General features: G+C 31.7%; 21 non-coding genes across 21 annotated transcripts; all 21 read left to right on the plus strand.

Annotated features, from left to right (window-relative positions):
• The first annotated feature begins 986 nt into the window (after positions 1–986).
• TRNAV-CAC lies at positions 987–1,060 on the plus strand. The gene has a single exon. It is a non-coding gene; the product is annotated as a tRNA-Val (tRNA).
• Positions 1,061–1,569: 509 nt separating this feature from the next.
• TRNAV-CAC lies at positions 1,570–1,644 on the plus strand. Its single transcript has one exon. It is a non-coding gene; the product is annotated as a tRNA-Val (tRNA).
• A 517-nt stretch (positions 1,645–2,161) lies between these two features.
• On the plus strand, positions 2,162–2,233 carry TRNAV-CAC. Its single transcript has one exon. It is a non-coding gene; the product is annotated as a tRNA-Val (tRNA).
• Positions 2,234–2,744: 511 nt separating this feature from the next.
• Positions 2,745–2,819, plus strand: TRNAV-CAC. The gene has a single exon. It is a non-coding gene; the product is annotated as a tRNA-Val (tRNA).
• A 511-nt stretch (positions 2,820–3,330) lies between these two features.
• On the plus strand, positions 3,331–3,405 carry TRNAV-CAC. The gene has a single exon. It is a non-coding gene; the product is annotated as a tRNA-Val (tRNA).
• A 515-nt stretch (positions 3,406–3,920) lies between these two features.
• Positions 3,921–3,994, plus strand: TRNAV-AAC. Its single transcript has one exon. It is a non-coding gene; the product is annotated as a tRNA-Val (tRNA).
• A 1,679-nt stretch (positions 3,995–5,673) lies between these two features.
• TRNAV-CAC lies at positions 5,674–5,748 on the plus strand. Its single transcript has one exon. It is a non-coding gene; the product is annotated as a tRNA-Val (tRNA).
• Positions 5,749–6,257: 509 nt separating this feature from the next.
• On the plus strand, positions 6,258–6,331 carry TRNAV-CAC. Its single transcript has one exon. It is a non-coding gene; the product is annotated as a tRNA-Val (tRNA).
• Positions 6,332–6,841: 510 nt separating this feature from the next.
• TRNAV-CAC lies at positions 6,842–6,915 on the plus strand. The gene has a single exon. It is a non-coding gene; the product is annotated as a tRNA-Val (tRNA).
• Positions 6,916–7,424: 509 nt separating this feature from the next.
• TRNAV-CAC lies at positions 7,425–7,498 on the plus strand. Its single transcript has one exon. It is a non-coding gene; the product is annotated as a tRNA-Val (tRNA).
• Positions 7,499–8,601: 1,103 nt separating this feature from the next.
• Positions 8,602–8,676, plus strand: TRNAV-CAC. The gene has a single exon. It is a non-coding gene; the product is annotated as a tRNA-Val (tRNA).
• A 514-nt stretch (positions 8,677–9,190) lies between these two features.
• Positions 9,191–9,264, plus strand: TRNAV-CAC. The gene has a single exon. It is a non-coding gene; the product is annotated as a tRNA-Val (tRNA).
• Positions 9,265–10,956: 1,692 nt separating this feature from the next.
• Positions 10,957–11,030, plus strand: TRNAV-CAC. The gene has a single exon. It is a non-coding gene; the product is annotated as a tRNA-Val (tRNA).
• Positions 11,031–13,311: 2,281 nt separating this feature from the next.
• Positions 13,312–13,385, plus strand: TRNAV-CAC. Its single transcript has one exon. It is a non-coding gene; the product is annotated as a tRNA-Val (tRNA).
• Positions 13,386–13,895: 510 nt separating this feature from the next.
• Positions 13,896–13,969, plus strand: TRNAV-CAC. The gene has a single exon. It is a non-coding gene; the product is annotated as a tRNA-Val (tRNA).
• Positions 13,970–14,477: 508 nt separating this feature from the next.
• TRNAV-CAC lies at positions 14,478–14,551 on the plus strand. Its single transcript has one exon. It is a non-coding gene; the product is annotated as a tRNA-Val (tRNA).
• A 510-nt stretch (positions 14,552–15,061) lies between these two features.
• On the plus strand, positions 15,062–15,135 carry TRNAV-CAC. The gene has a single exon. It is a non-coding gene; the product is annotated as a tRNA-Val (tRNA).
• Positions 15,136–15,645: 510 nt separating this feature from the next.
• TRNAV-CAC lies at positions 15,646–15,719 on the plus strand. The gene has a single exon. It is a non-coding gene; the product is annotated as a tRNA-Val (tRNA).
• A 507-nt stretch (positions 15,720–16,226) lies between these two features.
• On the plus strand, positions 16,227–16,300 carry TRNAV-CAC. Its single transcript has one exon. It is a non-coding gene; the product is annotated as a tRNA-Val (tRNA).
• A 508-nt stretch (positions 16,301–16,808) lies between these two features.
• On the plus strand, positions 16,809–16,881 carry TRNAV-CAC. The gene has a single exon. It is a non-coding gene; the product is annotated as a tRNA-Val (tRNA).
• Positions 16,882–17,393: 512 nt separating this feature from the next.
• On the plus strand, positions 17,394–17,467 carry TRNAV-CAC. Its single transcript has one exon. It is a non-coding gene; the product is annotated as a tRNA-Val (tRNA).
• Positions 17,468–18,212: the final 745 nt, after the last annotated feature.

Consider the following 18,212-nt stretch of genomic DNA (forward strand, 5'->3'; position numbering starts at 1 on the left):
AATTAAAAATCGTATCATTCTAATTTAGTTAGTAAAAGAAAATAAAAAATGTAGTTGTCTGGGTGGTGTAGTTGGTTATCACGCAAATCTAACAATTAGTGTCCCTAGTGCAAACCTGGGCTCAAACATGTTATTTTGCTTTCCACCTGTGTTTTTAAGAGATGTTTTGAAATTATATTGGTAAGTATTTTCCTTTCTTAATTATACTTTGATAGATTTTAGTGTATGTTTCGTACATCAGTTTACACATTAGAAATGAGAATAAAAATCATAGTTAGTGTTTGTTGACAACTTTATAAAACACAAGTATGGATTTGATTACCCCTATTATTAAAAATCACATTCCCTATTTATAAACGGTAACATTCCGATTAGATTAGTAATAAGAAAGTACAAATTGTAACTTGTTGGGTGGTGTAGTTGGTTATCACGCTAGTCTCACACACTAGAGGTCCCAATTCAAACCTGGGCTCAGACATGTTAATTTACTTTCTAAGCTCTTCGTTTTTTTTACAAGGAAATTAGTGTTGGTTGACAACTTTTTTAAACACACATCCTGGATTTAATTACTTCTCGAATTAAAAATCGTATCATTCTAATTTAGTTAGTAAAAAGAAAATAAAAATGTAGTTGTCTGGGTGGTGTAGTTGGTTATCACGCAAATCTAACACATTAGTGGTCCCTAGTGCAAACCTGGGCTCAAACATGTTATTTTGCTTTCCACCTGTGTTTTTACCAGGAGATGTTTTAAAATTATATTGGTAAGTATTTTCCTTTCTTAATTATACTTTGATAGATTTTAGTGTATGTTTCGTACATCAGTTTACACATTAGAAATGAGAAAAAATAATTGTTAGTGTTTGGTTGACAACTTTATAAAACACAAGTATGGATTTGATTACCCCTATTATTAAAAATCACATTCCTATTTATAAACGGTAACATTCCTATTAGATTAGTTAATAAGAAAGTACAAATTGTAACTTGTCTGGGTGGTGTAGTTGGTTATCACGCTAGTCTCACACACTAGAGGTCCCCAGTTCAAACCTGGGCTCAGACATGTTAATTTACTTCTAAGCTCTTCGTTTTTTTACAAGGAAATTAGTGTTTGGTTGACAACTTTTTAAAACACACCTCTGGATTTAATTACTTCTCGAATTAAAAATCGTATCATTCTAATTTAGTTAGTAAAAAGAAAATAAAAAATGTAGTTGTCTGGGTGGTGTAGTTGGTTATCACGCAAATCTAACACATTAGTGGTCCCTAGTGCAAACCTGGGCTCAAACATGTTATTTTGCTTTCCACCTGTGTTTTTTACCAGGAGATGTTTTGAAATTATATTGGTAAGTATTTTCCTTTCTTAATTATACTTTGATAGATTTTTAGTGTATGTTTCGTACATCAGTTTACACATTAGAAATGAGAATAAAAATCATAGTTAGTGTTTGGTTGACACTTATAAAACACAAGTATGGATTTGATTACCCCTATTATTAAAAATCACATTCCCTATTTATAAACGGTAACATTCCGATTAGATTAGTAATAAGAAAGTAGAAATTGTAACTTGTCTGGGTGGTGTAGTTGGTTATCACGCTAGTCTCACACACTAGAGGTCCCTAGTTTCAAACCTGGGCTCAGACATGTTAATTTACTTCTAAGCTCTTCGTTTTTTTTACAAGGAAATTAGTGTTTGGTTGACAACTTTTAAAAAACTACCTCTGGATTTAATTACTTCTCGAATTAAAAACTCGTATCATTCGTTACTAATTTAGTTAGTAAAAGAAAATAAAAAATGTAGTTGTCTGGGTGGTGTAGTTGGTTATCACGCAAATCTAACACATTAGTGGTCCTAGTGCAAACCTGGGCTCAAACATGTTATTTTGCTTTCCACCTGTGTTTTTACCAGGAGATGTTTTGAAATTATATTGGTAAGTATTTTCCTTTCTTAATTATACTTTGATAGATTTTAGTGTATGTTTCGTACATGAGTTTACACATTAGAAATGAGAATAAAAATCATAGTTAGTGTTTGGTTGACAACTTTATAAAACACAAGTATGGATTTGATTACCCCTATTATTAAAAATCACAATCCTATTTATAAACGGTAACATTTCCGATTAGATTAGTAATAAGAAAGTAGCAAATTGTAAGCTTGTTCTGGGTGGTGTAGTTGGTTATCACGCTAGTCTCACACACTAGAGGTCCCAATTCAAACCTGGCTCAGACATGTAATTTATGGCTTCTAAGCTCTTCGTTTTTTTACAAGGAAATTAGTGTTTGGTTGACACTTTTTAAAACACACACTCTGGATTTAATTACTTCTCGAATTAAAAATCGTATCATTCTAATTTAGTTAGTAAAAAGAAAATAAAAAATGTAGTTGTCTGGGTGGTGTAGTTGGTTATCACGCAAATCTAACACATTAGTGGTCCCTAGTGCAAACCTGGGCTCAAACATGTTATTTTGCTTTCCACCTGTGTTTTTACCAGGAGATGTTTTGAAATTATATTGGTAAGTATTTTCCTTCTTAATTATACTTTGATAGATTTTAGTGTATGTTTCGTACATCAGTTTACACATTAGAAATGAGAATAAAAATCATAGTTAGTGTTTGGTTGACAACTTTATAAAACACAAGTATGGATTTGATTACCCCTATTATTAAAAATCACATTCCCTATTTATAAACGGTAACATTCCGATTAGATTAGTAATAAGAAAGTACAAATTGTAACTTCGTCTGGGTGGTGTAGTTGGTTATCACGCTAAGTCTCACACACTAGAGGTCCCCAGTTCAAACCTGGGTTCAGACATGTTAATTTACTTCTAAGCTCTTTCGTTTTTTTACAAGGAAATTAGTGTTTGGTTGACAACTTTTTAAAACACACCTCTGGATTTAATTACTTCTCGAATTAAAATCGTATCATTCTAATTTAGTTAGTAAAAAGAAAATAAAAAATGTAGTTGTCTGGGTGGTGTAGTTGGTTATCACGCAAATCTAACACATTAGTGGTCCCTAGTGCAAACCTGGGCTCAAACATGTTATTTTGCTTTCCACCTGTGTTTTTACCAGGAGATGTTTTGAAAATTATAATGGTAAGTATTTTCCTTCCTTAATTATACTTTGATAGATTTTAGTGTATGTTTCGTACATGCAGTTTACACATTAGAAATGAGAATAAAAATCATAGTTAGTGTTTGGTTGACAACTTTATAAAACACAAGTATGGATTTGATTACCCCTATTATTAAAAATCACATTCCCTATTTATAAACGGTAACATTCCGATTAGATTAGTAATAAGAAAGTACAAATTGTAACTTGTTCTGGGTGGTGTAGTTGGTTATCACGCTAGTCTCACACACTAGAGGTCCCCAGTTCAAACCTGGATTCAAACATGTTAATTTACTGAGCTTCTAAGCTCTTCGTTTTTTTACAAGGAAATTAGTGTTTGGTTGACAACTTTTTAAAACACACATCTGGATTTAATTACTTCTCGAATTAAAAATCGTATCATTCTAATTTAGTTAGTAAAAAGAAAATAAAAAATGTAGTTGTCTGGGTGGTGTAGTTGGTTATCACGCAAATCTAACACATTAGTGGTCCCTAGTGCAAACCTGGGCTCAAACATGTTATTTTGCTTTCCACCTGTGTTTTTACCAGGAGATGTTTTAAAATTATATTGGTAAGTATTTTCCTTCCTTAATTATACTTTGATAGATTTTAGTGTATGTTTCGTACATCAGTTTACACATTAGAAATGAGAATAAAAATCAATTGTTAGTGTTTGGTTGACAACTTTATAAAACACAAGTATGGATTTGATTACCCCTATTATTAAAAATCACATTCCCTATTTATAAACGGTAACATTCCGATTAGATTAGTAATAAGAAAGTACAAATTGTAACTTCTCTGGGTGGTGTAGTTGGTTATCACGCTAATCTAACACACTAGAGGTCCCCAGTTCAAACCTGGGTTCAGACATGTTAATTTACTTCTAAGCTCTTCGTTTTTTTACAAGGAAATTAGTGTTTGGTTGACAACTTTTTAAATCACACCTCTCGGATTTAATTACTTCTCGAATTAAAAATCGTATCATTCTAATTTAGTTAGTAAAAAGAAAATAAAAAATGTAGTTGTCTGGGTGGTGTAGTTGGTTATCACGCAAATCTAACACATTAGTGGTCCCTAGTGCAAACCTGGGCTCAAACATGTTATTTTGCTTTCCACCTGTGTTTTTACCAGGAGATGTTTTGAAATTATAATGGTAAGTATTTTCCTTCCTTAATGATACTTTGATAGATTTTAGTGTATGTTTCGTACATGAGTTTACACATTAGAAATGAGAATAAAAATCATAGTTAGTGTTTGGTTGACAACTTTATAAAACACAAGTATGGATTTGATTACCCCTATTATTAAAAATCACAATCCCTATTTATAAACGGTAACATTCCGATTAGATTAGTAATAAGAAAGTACAAATTGTAACTTGTTCGGGTGGTGTAGTTGGTTATCACGCTAGTCTCACACACTAGAGGTCCCCAATTCAAACCTGGATTCAACATGTTAATTTACTGAGCTTCTAAGCTCTTTGTTTTTTTACAAGGAAATTAGTGTTTGGTTGACAACTTTTTAAATCACACCTCTGGATTTAATTACTTCTCGAATTAAAAATCGTATCATTCTAATTTAGTTAGTAAAAAGAAAATAAAAAATGTAGTTGTCTGGGTGGTGTAGTTGGTTATCACGCAAATCTAACACATTAGTGGTCCCTAGTGCAAACCTGGGCTCAAACATGTTATTTTGCTTTCCACCTGTGTTTTTACCAGGAGATGTTTTGAAATTATATTGGTAAGTATTTTCCTTTCCTTAATTATACTTTGATAGATTTTAGTGTATGTTTCGTACATGAGTTTACACATTAGAAATGAGAATAAAAATCATAGTTAGTGTTTGGTTGACAACTTTATAAAACACAAGTATGGATTTGATTACCCCTATTATTAAAAATCACATTCCCTATTTATAAACGGTAACATTCCGATTAGATTAGTAATAAGAAAGTACAAATTGTAACTTGTTCGGGTGGTGTAGTTGGTTATCACGCTAGTCTCACACACTAGAGGTCCCCAATTCAAACCTGGATTCAGACATGTTAATTTACTTCTAAGCTCTTCGTTTTTTTACAAGGAAATTAGTGTTTGGTGGACAACTTTTTAAAACACACCTCTGGATTTAATTACTTCTCGAATTAAAAATCGTATCATTCTAATTTAGTTAGTAAAAAGAAAATAAAAAATGTAGTTGTCTGGGTGGTGTAGGTTGTTATCACGCAAATCTAACACATTAGTGGTCCCTAGTGCAAACCTGGGCTCAAACATGTTATTTTGCTTTCCACCTGTGTTTTTACCAGGAGATGTTTTAAATTATATTTGTAAGTATTTTCCTTTCTTAATTATACTTTGATAGATTTTAGTGTATGTTTCGTACATCAGTTTACACATTAGAAATGAGAATAAAAATCGTAGTTAGTGTTTGGTTGACAACTTTATAAAACACAAGTATGGATTTGATTACCCCTATTATTAAAAATCACATTCCCTATTTATAAACGGTAACATTCTATTAGATTAGTAATAAGAAAGTAGAAATTGTAACTTGTCTGGGTGGTGTAGTTGGTTATCATCGCTAGTCTCACACACTAGAGGTCCCTAGTTCAAACCTGGGCTCAGACATGTTAATTTACTTCTAAGCTCTTCGTTTTTTTACAAGGAAATTAGTGTTTGGTTGACAACTTTTTAAAACACACCTCTGGATTTAATTACTTCTCGAATTAAAAATCGTATCATTCTAATTTAGTTAGTAAAAAGAAAATAAAAAATGTAGTTGTCTGGGTGGTGTAGTTGGTTATCACGCAAATCTAACACATTAGTGGTCCCTAGTGCAAACCTGGGCTCAAACATGTTATTTTGCTTTCCACCTGTGTTTTTACCAGGAGATGTTTTGAAATTATATTGGTAAGTATTTTCCTTTCTTAATTATACTTTGATAGATTTTAGTGTATGTTTCGTACATCAGTTTACACATTAGAAATGAGAATAAAAATAATAGTTAGTGTTTGGTTGACAACTTTATAAAACACAAGTATGGATTTGATTACCCCTATTATTAAAAATCACATTCCCTATTTATAAACGGTAACATTCCGATTAGATTAGTAATAAGAAAGTAGAAAGTGTAACTTGTCTGGGTGGTGTAGTTTGTTATCACGCTAGTCTCACACACTAGAGGTCCCCAGTTCAAACCTGGGCTCAAACATGTTAATTTACTTCTAAGCTCTTTGTTTTTTTACATGGAAATTAGTGTTTGGTTGACAACTTTTTATAACACACCTCTGGATTTAATTACTTCTCGAATTAAAAATCGTATCATTCTAATTTAGTTAGTAAAAAGAAAATAAAAAATGTAGTTGTCTGGGTGGTGTAGTTGGTTATCACGCAAATCTAACACATTAAGTGGTCCCTAGTGCAAACCTGGGCTCAAACATGTTATTTTGCTTTCCACCTGTGTTTTTACCAGGAGATGTTTTGAAATTATATTGGTAAGTATTTTCCTTTCTTAATTATACTTTGATAGATTTTAGTGTATGTTTCGTACATCAGTTTACACATTAGAAATGAGAATAAAAATCATAGTTAGTGTTTGGTTGACAACTTTATAAAACACAAGTATGGATTTGATTACCCCTATTATTAAAAATCACATTCCCTATTTATAAACGGTAACATTCCGATTAGATTAGTAATAAGAAAGTAGAAATTGTAACTTGTCTGGGTGGTGTAGTTGGTTATCACGCTAGTCTCACACATTAGAGGTCCCCAGTTCAAACCTGGGCTCAGACATGTTAATTTACTTCTAAGCTCTTTCGTTTTTTTACAAGGAAATTAGTGTTTGGTTGACAACTTTTTAAAACATACCTCTGGATTTAATTACTTCTCGAATTAAAAATCGTATCATTCTAATTTAGTTAGTAAAAAGAAAATAAAAAATGTAGTTGTCTGGTGGTGTAGTTGGTTATCACGCAAATCTAACACATTAGTGGTCCCTAGTGCAAACCTGGGCTCAAACATGTTATTTTGCTTTCCACCTGTGTTTTTACCAGGAGATGTTGTGAAATTATATTGGTAAGTATTTTCCTTTCTTAATTATACTTTGATAGATTTTAGTGTATGTTTCGTACATCAGTTTACACATTAGAAATGAGAATAAAAATAATAGTTAGTGTTTGGTTGACAACTTTATAAAACACAAGTATGGATTTGATTACCCCTATTATTAAAAATCACATTCCCTATTTATAAACGGTAACATTCCGATTAGATTAGTAATAAGAAAGTACAAATTGTAACTTGTCTGGGTGGTGTAGTTGGTTATCACGCTAGTCTCACACACTAGAGGTCCCCAGTTCAAACCTGGATTCAAACATGTTAATTTACTGAGCTTCTAAGCTCTTCGTTTTTTTACAAGGAAATTAGTGTTTGGTTGACAACTTTTTAAAACACACTCTGGATTTAATTACTTCTCGAATTAAAAATCGTATCATTCTAATTTAGTTAGTAAAAAGAAAATAAAAAATGTAGTTGTCTGGGTGGTGTAGTTGGTTATCACGCAAATCTAACACATTAGTGGTCCCTAGTGCAAACCTGGGGCTCAAACATGTTATTTTGCTTTCCACCTGTGTTTTTACCAGGAGATGTTGTGAAATTATATTGGTAAGTATTTTCCTTTCTTAATTATACTTTGATAGATTTTAGTGTATGTTTCGTACATCAGTTTACACATTAGAAATGAGAATAAAAATAATAGTTAGTGTTTGGTTGACAACTTTATAAAACACAAGTATGGATTTGATTACCCCTATTATTAAAAATCACATTCCCTATTTATAAACGGTAACATTCCGATTAGATTAGTAATAAGAAAGTACAAATTGTAACTTGTCTAGGTGGTGTAGTTTGTTATCACGCTAGTCTCACACACTTAGAGGTCCCCAGTTCAAACCTGGATTCAAACATGTTAATTTACTGAGCTTCTAAGCTCTTCGTTTTTTTACAAGGAAATTAGTGTTTGGTTGACAACTTTTTAAAACACACATCTGGATTTAATTACTTCTCGAATTAAAAATCGTATCATTCTAATTTAGTTAGTAAAAAGAAAATAAAAAATGTAGTTGTCTGGGTGGTGTAGTTGGTTATCACGCAAATCTAACACATTAGTGGTCCCTAGTGCAAACCTGGGCTCAAACATGTTATTTTGCTTTCCACCTGTGTTTTTACCAGGAGATGTTTTGAAATTATATTGGTAAGTATTTTCCTTTCTTAATTATACTTTGATAGATTTTAGTGTATGTTTCGTACATCAGTTTACACATTAGAAATGAGAATAAAAATCATAGTTAGTGTTTGGTTGACAACTTTATAAAACACAAGTATGGATTTGATTACCCCTATTATTAAAAATCACATTCCCTATTTATAAACGGTAACATTCCGATTAGATTAGTAATAAGAAAGTACAAATTGTAACTTGTCTGGGTGGTGTAGTTGGTTATCACGCTAGTCTCACACACTAGAGGTCCCCAGTTCAAACCTGGGATTCAGACATGTTAATTTACTGAGCTTCTAAGCTCTTCGTTTTTTTACAAGGAAATTAGTGTTTGGTTGACAACTTTTTAAAACACACCTCTGGATTTAATTACTTCTCGAATTAAAAATCGTATCATTCTAATTTAGTTAGTAAAAAGAAAATAAAAAATGTAGTTGTCTGGGTGGTGTAGTTGGTTATCACGCAAATCTAACACATTAGTGGTCCCTAGTGCAAACCTGGGCTCAAACATGTTATTTTGCTTTCCACCTGTGTTTTTACCAGGAGATGTTTTGAAATTATATTGGTAAGTATTTTCCTTTCTTAATTATACTTTGATAGATTTTAGTGTATGTTTCGTACATCAGTTTACACATTAGAAATGAGAATAAAAATAATAGTTAGTGTTTGGTTGACAACTTTATAAAACACAAGTATGGATTTGATTACCCCTATTATTAAAAATCACATTCCCTATTTATAAACGGTAACATTCCGATTAGATTAGTAATAAGAAAGTACAAATTGTAACTTGTCTGGGTGGTGTAGTTGGTTATCACGCTAGTCTCACACACTAGAGGTCCCCAGTTCAAACCTGGATTCAAACATGTTAATTTACTGAGCTTCTAAGCTCTTCGTTTTTTTACAAGGAAATTAGTGTTTGGTTGACAACTTTTTAAAACACACCTCTGGATTTAATTACTTCTCGAATTAAAAATCGTATCATTCTAATTTAGTTAGTAAAAAGAAAATAAAAAATGTAGTTGTCTGGGTGGTGTAGTTGGTTATCACGCAAATCTAACACATTAGTGGTCCCTAGTGCAAACCTGGGCTCAAACATGTTATTTTGCTTTCCACCTGTGTTTTTACCAGGAGATGTTGTGAAATTATATTGGTAAGTATTTTCCTTTCTTAATTATACTTTGATAGATTTTAGTGTATGTTTCGTACATCAGTTTACACATTAGAAATGAGAATAAAAATAATAGTTAGTGTTTGGTTGACAACTTTATAAAACACAAGTATGGATTTGATTACCCCTATTATTAAAAATCACATTCCCTATTTATAAACGGTAACATTCCGATTAGATTAGTAATAAGAAAGTACAAATTGTAACTTGTCTGGGTGGTGTAGTTTGTTATCACGCTAGTCTCACACATTAGAGGTCCCCAGTTCAAACCTGGATTCAAACATGTTAATTTACTGAGCTTCTAAGCTCTTCGTTTTTTTTACAAGGAAATTAGTGTTTGGTTGACAACTTTTTAAAACACACCATCTGGATTTAATTACTTCTCGAATTAAAAATCGTATCATTCTAATTTAGTTAGTAAAAAGAAAATAAAAAATGTAGTTGTCTGGGTGGTGTAGTTGGTTATCACGCAAATCTAACACATTAGTGGTCCCTAGTGCAAACCTGGGCTCAAACATGTTATTTTGCTTTCCACCTGTGTTTTTACCAGGAGATGTTGTGAAATTATATTGGTAAGTATTTTCCTTTCTTAATTATACTTTGATAGATTTTAGTGTATGTTTCGTACATCAGTTTACACATTAGAAATGAGAATAAAAATAATAGTTAGTGTTTGGTTGACAACTTTATAAAACACAAGTATGGATTTGATTACCCCTATTATTAAAAATCACATTCCCTATTTATAAACGGTAACATTCCGATTAGATTAGTAATAAGAAAGTACAAATTGTAACTTGTCTGGGTGGTGTAGTTTGTTATCACGCTAGTCTCACACATTATAGGTCCCCAGTTCAAACCTGGATTCAAACATGTTAATTTACTGAGCTTCTAAGCTCTTCGTTTTTTTACAAGGAAATTAGTGTTTGGTTGACAACTTTTTAAAACATACCTCTGGATTTAATTACTTCTCGAATTAAAAATCGTATCATTCTAATTTAGTTAGTAAAAAGAAAATAAAAAATGTAGTTGTCTGGGTGGTGTAGTTGGTTATCACGCAAATCTAACACATTAGTGGTCCCTAGTGCAAACCTGGGCTCAAACATGTTATTTTGCTTTCCACCTGTGTTTTTACCAGGAGATGTTGTGAAATTATATTGGTAAGTATTTTCCTTTCTTAATTATACTTTGATAGATTTTAGTGTATGTTTCGTACATCAGTTTACACATTAGAAATGAGAATAAAAATCATAGTTAGTGTTTGGTTGACAACTTTATAAAACACAAGTATGGATTTGATTACCCCTATTATTAAAAATCACATTCCCTATTTATAAACGGTAACATTCCGATTAGATTAGTAATAAGAAAGTACAAATTGTAACTTGTCTAGGTGGTGTAGTTGGTTATCACGCTAGTCTCACACATTAGAGGTCCCCAGTTCAAACCTGGATTCAAACATGTTAATTTACTGAGCTTCTAAGCTCTTCGTTTTTTTACAAGGAAATTAGTGTTTGGTTGACAACTTTTTAAAACACACATCTGGATTTAATTACTTCTCGAATTAAAAATCGTATCATTCTAATTTAGTTAGTAAAAAGAAAATAAAAAATGTAGTTGTCTGGGTGGTGTAGTTTGGTTATCACGCAAATCTAACACATTAATGGTCCCTAGTGCAAACCTGGGCTCAAACATGTTATTTTGCTTTCCACCTGTGTTTTTACCAGGAGATGTTTTGAAATTATATTGGTAAGTATTTTCCTTTCTTAATTATACTTTGATAGATTTTAGTGTATGTTTCGTACATCAGTTTACACATTAGAAATGAGAATAAAAATAATAGTTAGTGTTTGGTTGACAACTTTATAAAACACAAGTATGGATTTGATTACCCCTATTATTAAAAATCACATTCCCTATTTATAAACGGTAACATTCCGATTAGATTCAGTAATACGAAAGTACAAATTGTAACTTGTCTAGGTGGTGTAGTTTGTTATCACGCTAGTCTCACACATTAGAGGTCCCCAGTTCAAACCTGGATTCAAACATGTTAATTTACTGAGCTTCTAAGCTCTTTGTTTTTTTACAAGGAAATTAGTGTTTCGGTTGACAACTTTTTAAAACACACATCTGGATTTAATTACTTCTCGAATTAAAAATCGTATCATTCTAATTTAGTTAGTAAAAAGAAAATAAAAAATGTAGTTGTCTGGGTGGTGTAGTTGGTTATCACGCAAATCTAACACATTAATGGTCCCTAGTGCAAACCTGGGCTCAAACATGTTATTTTGCTTTCCACCTGTGTTTTTACCAGGAGATGTTTTGAAATTATATTGGTAAGTATTTTCCTTTCTTAATTATACTTTGATAGATTTTAGTGTATGTTTCGTACATCAGTTTACACATTAGAAATGAGAATAAAAATAATAGTTAGTGTTTGGTTGACAACTTTATAAAACACAAGTATGGATTTGATTACCCCTATTATTAAAAATCACATTCCCTATTTATAAACGGTAACATTCCGATTAGATTAGTAATAAGAAAGTACAAATTGTAACTTGTCTAGGTGGTGTAGTTGTTATCACGCTAGTCTCACACATTAGAGGTCCCCAGTTCAAACCTGGATTCAAACATGTTAATTTACTGAGCTTCTAAGCTCTTTGTTTTTTTACAAGGAAATTAGTGTTTGGTTGACAACTTTTTAAAACACACATCTGGATTTAATTACTTCTCGAATTAAAAATCGTATCATTCTAATTTAGTTAGTAAAAAGAAAATAAAAAATGTAGTTGTCTGGGTGGTGTAGTTGGTTATCACGCAAATCTAACACATTAGTGGTCCCTAGTGCAAACCTGGGCTCAAACATGTTATTTTGCTTTCCACCTGTGTTTTTACCAGGAGATGTTTTGAAATTATATTGGTAAGTATTTTCCTTTCTTAATTATACTTTGATAGATTTTAGTGTATGTTTCGTACATCAGTTTACACATTAGAAATGAGAATAAAAATCATAGTTAGTGTTTGGTTGACAACTTTATAAAACACAAGTATGGATTTGATTACCCCTATTATTAAAAATCACATTCCCTATTTATAAACGGTAACATTCCGATTAGATTAGTAATAAGAAAGTACAAATTGTAACTTGTCTAGGTGGTGTAGTTTGTTATCACGCTAGTCTTCACACATTAGAGGTCCCCAGTTCAAACCTGGATTCAAACATGTTAATTTACTGAGCTTCTAAGCTCTTCGTTTTTTTACAAGGAAATTAGTGTTTGGTTGACAACTTTTTAAAACACACATCTGGATTTAATTACTTCTCGAATTAAAAATCGTATCATTCTAATTTAGTTAGTAAAAAGAAAATAAAAAATGTAGTTGTCTGGGTGGTGTAGTTGGTTATCACGCAAATCTAACACATTAGTGGTCCCTAGTGCAAACCTGGGCTCAAACATGTTATTTTGCTTTCCACCTGTGTTTTTACCAGGAGATGTTTTGAAATTATATTGGTAAGTATTTTCCTTTCTTAATTATACTTTGATAGATTTTAGTGTATGTTTCGTACATCAGTTTACACATTAGAAATGAGAATAAAAATCATAGTTAGTGTTTGGTTGACAACTTTATAAAACACAAGTATGGATTTGATTACCCCTATTATTAAAAATCACATTCCCTATTTATAAACGGTAACATTCCGATTAGATTAGTAATAAGAAAGTAGAAATTGTAACTTGTCTGGGTGGTGTAGTTGGTTATCACGCTAGTCTCACACACTAGAGGTCCCCAGTTCAAACCTGGGCTCAGACATGTTAATTTACTTCTAAGCTCTTTCGTTTTTTTACAAGGAAATTAGTGTTTGGTTGACAACTTTTTAAAACACACCTCTGGATTTAATTACTTCTCGAATTAAAAATCGTATCATTCTAATTTAGTTAGTAAAAAGAAAATAAAAAATGTAGTTGTCTGGGTGGTGTAGTTGGTTATCACGCAAATCTAACACATTAGTGGTCCCTAGTGCAAACCTGGGCTCAAACATGTTATTTTGCTTTCCACCTGTGTTTTTACCAGGAGATGTTTTGAAATTATATTGGTAAGTATTTTCCTTTCTTAATTATACTTTGATAGATTTTAGTGTATGTTTCGTACATCAGTTTACACATTAGAAATGAGAATAAAAATCATAGTTAGTGTTTGGTTGACAACTTTATAAAACACAAGTATGGATTTGATTATCCCTATTATTAAAAATCACATTCCCTATTTATAAACGGTAACATTCCGATTAGATTAGTAATAAGAAAGTAGAAAGTGTAACTTGTCTGGGTGGTGTAGTTGGTTATCACGCTAGTCTCACACACTAGAGGTCCCCAGTTCAAACCTGGGCTCAGACATGTTAATTTACTTCTAAGCTCTTTGTTTTTTTACAAGGAAATTAGTGTTTGGTTGACAACTTTTTAAAACACACCTCTGGATTTAATTACTTCTCGAATTAAAAATCGTATCATTCTAATTTAGTTAGTAAAAAGAAAATAAAAAATGTAGTTGTCTGGGTGGTGTAGTTGGTTATCACGCAAATCTAACACATTAGTGGTCCCTAGTGCAAACCATGGGATCAAACATGTTATTTTGCTTTCCACCTGTGTTTTTACCAGGAGATGTTTTGAAATTATATTGGTAAGTATTTTCCTTTCTTAATTATACTTTGATAGATTTTAGTGTATGTTTCGTACATCAGTTTACACATTAGAAATGAGAATAAAAATCATAGTTAGTGTTTGGTTGACAACTTTATAAAACACAAGTATGGATTTGATTACCCTATTATTAAAAATCACATCCCTATTTATAAACGGTAACATTCCGATTAGATTAGTAATAAGAAAGTAGAAATTGTAACTTGTCTGGGTGGTGTAGTTGGTTATCACGCTAGTCTCACACACTAGAGGTCCCCAGTTCAAACCTGGGCTCAGACATGTTAATTTACTTCTAAGCTTTTCATTTTTTTACAAGGAAATTAGTGTTTGGTTGACAACTTTTTAAAACACACCTCTGGATTTAATTACTTCTCGAAATTAAAAATCGTATCATTCTAATTTAGTTAGTAAAAAGAAAATAAAAAATGTAGTTGTCTGGGTGGTGTAGTTGGTTATCACGCAAATCTAACACATTAGTGGTCCCTAGTGCAAACCTGGGCTCAAACATGTTATTTTGCTTTCCACCTGTGTTTTTACCAGGAGATGTTTTGAAATTATATTGGTAAGTATTTTCCTTTCTTAATTATACTTTGATAGATTTTAGTGTATGTTTCGTACATCATTTTACACATTAGAAATGAGAATAAAAATCATAGTTAGTGTTTGGTTGACAACTTTATAAAACACAAGTATGGATTTGATTACCCCTATTATTAAAAATCACATTCCCTATTTATAAACGGTAACATTCCGATTAGATTAGTAATAAGAAAGTAGAAAGTGTAACTTGTCTGGGTGGTGTAGTTGGTTATCACGCTAGTCTCACACACTAGAGGTCCCCAGTTCAAACCTGGGCTCAGACATGTTAATTTACTTCTAAGCTCTTTGTTTTTTTACAAGGAAATTAGTGTTTCGGTTGACAACTTTTTAAAACACACCTCTGGATTTAATTACTTCTCGAATTAAAAATCGTATCATTCTAATTTAGTTAGTAAAAAGAAAATAAAAAATGTAGTTGTCTGGGTGGTGTAGTTGGTTATCACGCAAATCTAACACATTAGTGGTCCCTAGTGCAAACCTAGGGATCAAACATGTTATTTTGCTTTCCACCTGTGTTTTTACCAGGAGATGTTGTGAAATTATATTGGTAAGTATTTTCCTTTCTTAATTATACTTTGATAGATTTTAGTGTATGTTTCGTACATCAGTTTACACATTAGAAATGAGAATAAAAATCATAGTTAGTGTTTGGTTGACAACTTTATAAAACACAAGTATGGATTTGATTACCCCTATTATTAAAAATCACATCCCTATTTATAAACGGTAACATTCCGATTAGATTAGTAATAAGAAAGTAGAAATTGTAACTTGTCTGGGTGGTGTAGTTGGTTATCACGCTAGTCTCACACACTAGAGGTCCCCAGTTCAAACCTGGGCTCAGACATGTTAATTTACTTCTAAGCTTTTCATTTTTTTACAAGGAAATTAGTGTTTCGTTGACAACTTTTTAAAACACACCTCTGGATTTAATTACTTCTCGAATTAAAAATCGTATCATTCTAATTTATTTAGTAAAAAGAAAATAAAAAATGTAGTTGTCTGGGTGGTGTAGTTGGTTATCACGCAAATCTAACACATTAGTGGTCCCTAGTGCAAACCAGGGATCAAACATGTTATTTTGCTTTCCACCTGTGTTTTTACCAGGAGATGTTTGAAATTATATTGGTAAGTATTTTCCTTTCTTAATTATACTTTGATAGATTTTAGTGTATGTTTCGTACATCAGTTTACACATTAGAAATGAGAATAAAAATCATAGTTAGTGTTTGGTTGACAACTTTATAAAACACAAGTATGGATTTGATTACCCCTATTATTAAAAATCACATCCCTATTTATAAACGGTAACATTCCGATTAGATTAGTAATAAGAAAGTAGAAATTGTAACTTGTCTGGGTGGTGTAGTTGGTTATCACGCTAGTCTCACACACTAGAGGTCCCCAGTTCAAACCTGGGCTCAGACATGTTAATTTACTTCTAAGCTTTTCATTTTTTTACAAGGAAATTAGTGTTTGGTTGACAACTTTTTATAACACACCTCTGGTTTTAATTACTTCTCAAATTAAAAATCGTATCATTCTAATTTAGTTAGTAAAAAGAAAATAAAAAATGTAGTTGTCTGGGTGGTGTAATTGGTTATCACGCAAATCTAACACATTAGTGGTCCCTAGTGCAAACCTGGGCTCAAACATGTTATTTTGCTTTCCACCTGTGTTTTTACCAGGAGATGTTTTGAAATTATATTGGTAAGTATTTTCCTTTCTTAATTATACTTTGATAGATTTTAGTGTATGTTTCGTACATCAGTTTACACATTAGAAATGAGAATAAAAATCATAGTTAGTGTTTGGTTGACAACTTTATAAAACACAAGTATGGATTTGATTACCCTATTATTAAAAATCACATTCCCTATTTATAAACGGTAACATTCCGATTAGATTAGTAATAAGAAAGTACAAATTGTAACTTGTCTGGGTGGTGTAGTTGGTTATCACGCTAGTCTCACACACTAGAGGTCCCCAGTTCAAACCTGGCTCAGACATGTTAATTTTGACTTCTAAGCTCTTTCGTTTTTTTACAAGGAAATTAGTGTTTGGTTGACAACTTTTTAAAACACACCTCTGGATTTAATTACTTCTCGAATTAAAAATCGTATCATTCTAATTTAGTTAGTAAAAAGAAAATAAAAAATGTAGTTGTCTGGGTGGTGTAGTTGGTTATCACGCAAATCTAACACATTAGTGGTCCCTAGTGCAAACCTGGGCTCAAACATGTTATTTTGCTTTCCACCTGTGTTTTTACCAGGAGATGTTTTGAAATTATATTGGTAAGTATTTTCCTTTCTTAATTATACTTTGATAGATTTTAGTGTATGTTTCGTACATCAGTTTACACATTAGAAATGAGAATAAAAATCATAGTTAGTGTTTGGTTGACAACTTTATAAAACACAAGTATGGATTTGATTACCCCTATTATTAAAAATCACATTCCCTATTTATAAACGGTAACATTCCGATTAGATTAGTAATAAGAAAGTACAAATTGTAACTTGTCTGGGTGGTGTAGTTGGTTATCACGCTAGTCTCACACACTAGAGGTCCCCAGTTCAAACCTGGGCTCAGACATGTTAATTTAGCTTCTAAGCTCTTCATTTTTTACAAGGAAATTAGTGTTTGGTTGACAACTTTTTAAAACACACCTCTGGATTTAATTACTTCTCGAATTAAAAATCGTATCATTCTAATTTAGTTAGTAAAAAGAAAATAAAAAATGTAGTTGTCTGGGTGGTGTAGTTGGTTATCACGCAAATCTAACACATTAGTGGTCCCTAGTGCAAACCTGGGCTCAAACATGTTATTTTGCTTTCCACCTGTGTTTTTACCAGGAGATGTTTTGAAATTATATTGGTAAGTATTTTCCTTTCTTAATTATACTTTGATAGATTTTAGTGTATGTTTCGTACATCAGTTTACACATTAGAAATGAGAATAAAAATCATAGTTAGTGTTTGGTTGACAACTTTATAAAACACAAGTATGGATTTGATTACCCCTATTATTAAAAATCACATTCCCTATTTATAAACGGTAACATTCCGATTAGATTAGTAATAAGAAAGTAGAAATTGTAACTTGTCTGGGTGGTGTAGTTGGTTATCACGCTAGTCTCACACAGAGGTCCCCAGTTCAAACCTGGGCTCAGACATGTTAATTTACTTCTAAGCTCTTCGTTTTTTTACAAGGAAATTAGTGTTTGGTTGACAACTTTTTAAACACACACTCTGGATTTAATTACTTCTCGAATTAAAAATCGTATCATTCTAATTTAGTTAGTAAAAAGAAAATAAAAAATGTAGTTGTCTGGGTGGTG

The sequence above is a fragment of the Ipomoea nil genome, unplaced genomic scaffold (assembly GCF_001879475.1).
Source record: "Ipomoea nil cultivar Tokyo-kokei standard unplaced genomic scaffold, Asagao_1.1 scaffold1294, whole genome shotgun sequence".
Classification (NCBI taxonomy): domain Eukaryota; kingdom Viridiplantae; phylum Streptophyta; class Magnoliopsida; order Solanales; family Convolvulaceae; genus Ipomoea; species Ipomoea nil.